Raw genomic sequence first — 5,758 nt, forward strand, 5'->3', positions numbered from 1 at the left:
CTTGCATCTGCTTCTGGTCCAAATTTCAGAATCTTTTGTGACCCACATGTCAAAAAGTTTGCCCGCTCCTGCCATAGAGAGCTGGAAGTCACAGCTTGATGAACCCAAAAGGAGCACATCATCTCCAAACAGAAGAGATGGAATTCTAATCCCACATTCACATCGGGATGTGACGCACATTCAAGAACCAGCGTTTAGCATATGGTGTTCACACCGGACAGTCGCTACTCAATACTAGTGCATTATCGGCACCTACAGTTGGAAAATGTCAAAGTATAAGAAATCTTGTGATTCTCGCTCCAGGCTTCTTCCTTCACAGCTCTATTCCTATTTATGAAATACTTGGGTCCAATCTGACTTCTTCCCTTCTCCCTTCTCCTTCATGTAGCCCTCCAAACGTAGAGTGATGAAAACAATTGTGTCTCATAATTCTGACGTCACTTTCGTTCGTTGACATCACAACGCTTGTGTTAGCGCTGAACTTCCAGCGGTTGAATATACATAACAACAGCGGTTTTATAACACAAAACCACAACAAAAAGTCATTACTTACATTTAAATTTAAACATCTGTGGTTCAGAACGCACCCACGTGAAGAAAATACATTTAAAAAACACATTTCCTGGACACACTTGCACTTGAACTGCCCCTTCAAATGGAGGGGAAGGGAAGAATTCGGATCGGGCCTCGGTGTCATAGAATTGCACAAAACGCAATCATTACCTGTAATGTTTCCACCTTGATCAATTTATAAATGGTGGACACTTCCATGAATCAAAAGGGACGCTATCTGTACGTTACTACCAAATCCAAGTCTCTGATTGGTCAAAGTTTGACCACAAGCTTTCACGTGTCCAATAGAAGCATGTTTTGCGTGTAAGCCCAGAAACGGTTGTAGTGACATGTGAAATGGAGAGGTTTAAACCCAGAAGTCCGAAAGGCGCATTTATGCATGAGGACTACCAAAGCCAAACCCTTCCTCCATGTGTCTGCTCTTGAAGATTGAGTCCATTAAACGTATGACTGGAAAAAAAGTCTAAAGAAACCGTATGGGAGTCAGTCCCTCAAAAGCATTTCATTCTCTTAGAGCACATGGATCAAGCTCCAATCCTTCAATTCCTGTATGTTTTCGAACATGTCCTGCTCTGACATGTTCTAATTGGCTGGACACACCTGAGCCAGGTAATCAGGCTTGGAGATTTGGAAATCATATAGACACAGCGGTCCTTGAGGCCTGGAGATTGACACCCCTGTCTTACAGTTTACCCCACCAGACAAAAAAGGACACGGTTGAGTGCCTTCTTCAAGTCCACAACACACATGCAGACTGGAGGTCCAGACTCCGAAAGTTCCTGAAAGATTCTAGTGTGGCTGAAGCTCCGTGGACAGAACAAAACCATGCTGTTCCTTCTAATGCAGGGGTATCCAAAGTCAGTCCTCGAGGGCTGGCCTCCTGCTGGTTTTCCAGAAACCCAGGCTTATCTGCTGTTGATTACCTGGATCAAGTGTGTTTGGCCAATAAGGATCTAGGACACCGACCCTCGAGGCCTGACTTTGGACACCCCTATTCTAACAACTAAGATTTATGAACTGGAGTTCCTTCAGACCTTATCAGAGAGGCTGAGGTTTATGATTCTTCTGTATTCTCAATGCCCCGATCTTCTCTTTTAAGACAGACACCCAAGATTCCTGATCCAGAAAGACTGCCCCCTGCCCACATTTGACGTCCAATGATGTTGCAGAAACATCAAGAAAGACAGACCAAGATCAGCTTCTTTTTTATGTATGTGAGTCTCTGTTTGTATGTGTGTGAGAGTGTAGTTTCTTTAGAGAGTAGTTGTAGAAAAATGCCATAATAGTATTGTGCAGCTATGGAGCGGTGATGTCAAGACGTTGGTTTTTGAACACTGATGGAGTTTCTGGGGAGAGGCTCTTCAAAAGCAGTAAAAAAAACATGGCAATGACTGGAACTTAGTGACTTCAAGACCCTGTCTGCCAAACGGTTGGTCTGGACTGAGGCTTCATCCCTAACTGCCTGCAATTCTAAATCCATGTGTCAGTCACTTTAGATAAAAGTGCTTTATGCTCTGAAACACGATGAAACAAGCACAACTATGGTAAAACCTCATCTGACTTGAGGTAGAAGTAAACCTATTGAAACTTTTTTTTTGTTTCATCTCCAGAAGAGTCTGGTTCTTGGAAAATCCCAATCCAACAGGATTCACTTGAAACAAGGATCTGATCTGTTAATTCCTTCTGATTTATAGTCAGGTAGTTGAATTCTCACATTGGGTAGTTTCTTTCAGGGGTGGGGAGGGCACCCGGCATTAGCAGCGATGGGTCGGCTCTCCACATTGAGACAATGATATATTTTGGGTGCAGTCGTCCAATCAGTGTGGAGCATGACTTTCCCTTTAAGAAACATGTGTAACTGGACAAGCTGGTTGTACGAAGAGAGAATGGTCAGTGTGTCAGAAGAAGACCTGAAAATTTGCTTCTCCCCCTTTGCACGCCATGAGCTTCGACTGTTTTAGAGAGTTGGATTGAGTGACCCCTCCCCCCTCATGGTCCAAACAGGAAGTACCCTGAAAGCCAAAATGCAATAGGCTGCTGTAGAAAAAGAAACAGCTATTACTCCATTTCTCAGAATGAACATTCTTGTTCTGATACCTTTTTTAACATCTTGATGTCCTAATTGTCTTTCATGATTATTATTTTTTTAGCCCAAGTTATTCAAGTTTTAAACTGGCCAATCAGGTGCCTCAATAAAAATATGTGGTCTCTTGTCAAACATTTGAAGCATTTGATTGACAAATTCTCCTGACCTTGTTTTGAAGTGTAGGGGTGTGGCCTTCCATCAAGCACACTCCCAATTGGCAAAAGTGGTTCCCATAGAAACGTTGATTCAGACCGACTCGGACCAATCACTGCACACTGAGATCGTCTGGCTCCAAAATGGCGGTGTCCATATCGCAAAACAGTGTCGTCTGAATTGACATCATACTCACTCAGTCCAGTTCTCAGATAAAGTCAACGGCCTTGAGCCAATCACAAGATGGCTCTCTGAAACGGGGGTGCCAGTGAGACATTATGGTCTGTCTGACAGTTTTCATACATTTCTGTTGATTTTATCCACTAAAATTTAAAAACAGGCTGACATGATATGAATATGTGTCTGAAACTCTCCAATACTATTTGATCTCTGGTTGGTACCATTGTTTGGTTACAGGGAAATTTGGATTTCCAGCTTCTCATCGTACACGGAGAAAACAACAAATGGAAACATCACCGTTCCAGGTGTAAAGGTGGATCCTGGTGCTGAGTTGTCTGTCTTCACGGCCTCATAGCCGGCAGATTCATGGACTGCTCACCTGACAGTTTGTGTGTCTCGACTTGTCAGACTGTTGTATTCATGCCACTGTGTACCACATCTCCAGAAACGATTTTTATGGAAACACTGAGCTGAGCTGGAATTCTGGAAACTCTATTAAAGTGTTCTAGGTGTGGGTGTTGCTCTCACTTATGAAGCTAATGCTGGGGAGCGATTCCATGACAAAACTTAACGAGGGGTTTACTGTAGAAGACGACATCCTCTCAGACATAACGAGGAGACAGAACGTATGATGTTCATTTATTTAGTGTTTTTTTTATTTAAATAAAGCAGCTGTGGATCCATTTCACAGAAACTGTGGTCTTTTTGCATCATCTGAGACTGAGTCAAAAATTGTTTTGCTAAAATAAGAAATATGACTCCTTGGTATTTTTTTAAATCATTAGAAGCCAATTGTTCACCATTTTGATTAGATATAAAGTCATTGAACCCTATCCTATCTAATGGTGCATTCACACCGAACGTGATTCACGCGACAAATCTTCTAGCAAGACCACAAACTGGGGATCACATCACATCTGAGCCGGTGGGGGGGTGTTTGTGTCCCCTCCAATATTCCAGTGGTGGGTTAGCCTGGTCGAGCAATGTTTATTAAAGGGTAACCAAACAGGGAAGTTGGAGGCTGACTCCACCCACATTTGAAATGTGAAAATACAGCCAGAGGGGCGGGTCTGAGGAACAGGACTGTTATCATTACTGGAGCTAGAGATCATGACGTGGGACTTAAATGGTTTGACCAATCACAAAATTCAACTGTAATACCTCGCTTCGAACTGTAGGAGGCAGCACACAGACGGTTTTTTACTATATATTTTCAAGAATTAAACAAGTTTATTTTAATTTATCAAAAATTCGGCAATGACCAACAGACAGCACTTTTAAAGCCGGATTTATAGAAATCGACAGACAAAATAAGTTGATTTAGGGTTTAGTTACCCCTTAAGTTCTCCAGGGACCCCCACCTCTCCTGGGCGTCGTCCTCCTGGGTGCAGGTGGACGGCCCCTGTCTTGCTCTCTCCTGGACGCCCGTGTGGTGGTTCCCTGAGCGTGGGGAGGCTCTGGCCCCCTGCCTGGGGTTGGGGGATCCCCAGAACTGTGGTTAATGAGGAATTCTGGGAAATGAAGTGCAATACTTATGTGAAAATGTTTCAGTTCAGTTTTGTCCTTTAGTAATAAAGCTGAAGGAACTAAAACTAAAAAGGTTTAAATAGAATAATTGCAAAAAAAGTGGAAATAGATATAAAGATATTGGATAAAGACACAAAGGCATATCCTCAGTTTTTTCAGATGTTTTTACATTTTTTCTCATGCACATATGATGAAAATAATCTATCATTTTTGTCATTTGTTTTTCCTAACATCCCTTCCATCCTGAACACAGTGTTTTCCCTCAGTGGATCAGCTCAGAAGTGGATGGTGCTGTTGAAAAGCTGGGACATTTGGGTTTTCATTCATAAATGTGCCCCCCCTGCCATCCCTGTCAGGTGGATAACAGACTGCCCAAAAGAGAGGAGCGATGGCAGAGCACAGAGATCATAGGTGCTAAAAATAACATGGACACTCCTGAGGATGTGGACAGAGCAAAGGTGGACTGTCATGGAGCCTGGAAACCTCTGAGAGCCCTTCAGTCACCACCATTTCCACATGCTTTTATACAGTAGGAGTGGTGTGTGTGACAGAAGCCCCTATAGGGGTGGCAGCTGGAAAGGGCTGATGGGTATCAGGGATCTAAACACAGATAATGTTGGTTAATGCTGGCGGTGTGTGTTCACTCCTCCAGGCTCAACGCTGACAGACATGATTGACACTAACCATCACACTGCTCCAACGTGTCACCTCACCAGCATCACATCCACTCCAGGACGGCTGCAGAAAAAGCTTTTCATCTAAAAATATGCAGCTGTGTATGTCAGGCTGTCTGCAGCTCACTGTGGGGTTAAAGAGTCACGCCTGTAATTCAGCATTCATTATGCATGGATCCATGGAAAGTGGAACTGCTCCGCCTCAGCAGGACGTCTGTCTGTGTACGTCGCACAAACACTGCAGAGCTATTAACCAGGGCTAATGAGAGGAGGGACAGGAGAGGAAGCATCAGATGTCATCCATCCTTCTATCCATCCATATAGTCATTTATAAATCTAGTTATCTATTATCAATCCATTTGTCCATCATTGTTTTTATCTATTTGTCATCCAGCTATTTATTCATCAGTGCATCATCCATTCTTCTATCCGTCATTCAATCCATCCTTCCATCTGTTGATCCATCCATTAATCCATCCATCCATCCATCCATTGATCCATCCATTCATCCATCCATTTATCCATCCATCCATTGATCCATCCATCCATCCTTCCATCCATTCAT

The 5,758-nt window shown here is 43.2% G+C and overlaps 1 protein-coding gene across 2 annotated transcripts in view; it reads right to left on the minus strand.

The window, feature by feature from the left end:
• Positions 1-5,758, minus strand: part of LOC112153396 (toll-like receptor 1) — a 43,439-nt gene that overhangs the window by 16,295 nt on the left and 21,386 nt on the right. The window contains exon 3 of one of the 2 annotated variants that reach the window (XR_002920495.2): positions 4,328-4,461. The gene's annotated coding sequence lies outside the window, so the exon portion shown is untranslated. Of the gene's footprint in view, positions 1-4,327; positions 4,504-5,758 lie in introns of both variants that reach the window. The other variant, XR_002920494.2, reaches the window with a different exon arrangement.

The sequence above is a fragment of the Oryzias melastigma genome, linkage group LG23, assembly GCF_002922805.2.
Source record: "Oryzias melastigma strain HK-1 linkage group LG23, ASM292280v2, whole genome shotgun sequence".
Taxonomy (NCBI): Eukaryota; Metazoa; Chordata; class Actinopteri; order Beloniformes; family Adrianichthyidae; genus Oryzias; species Oryzias melastigma.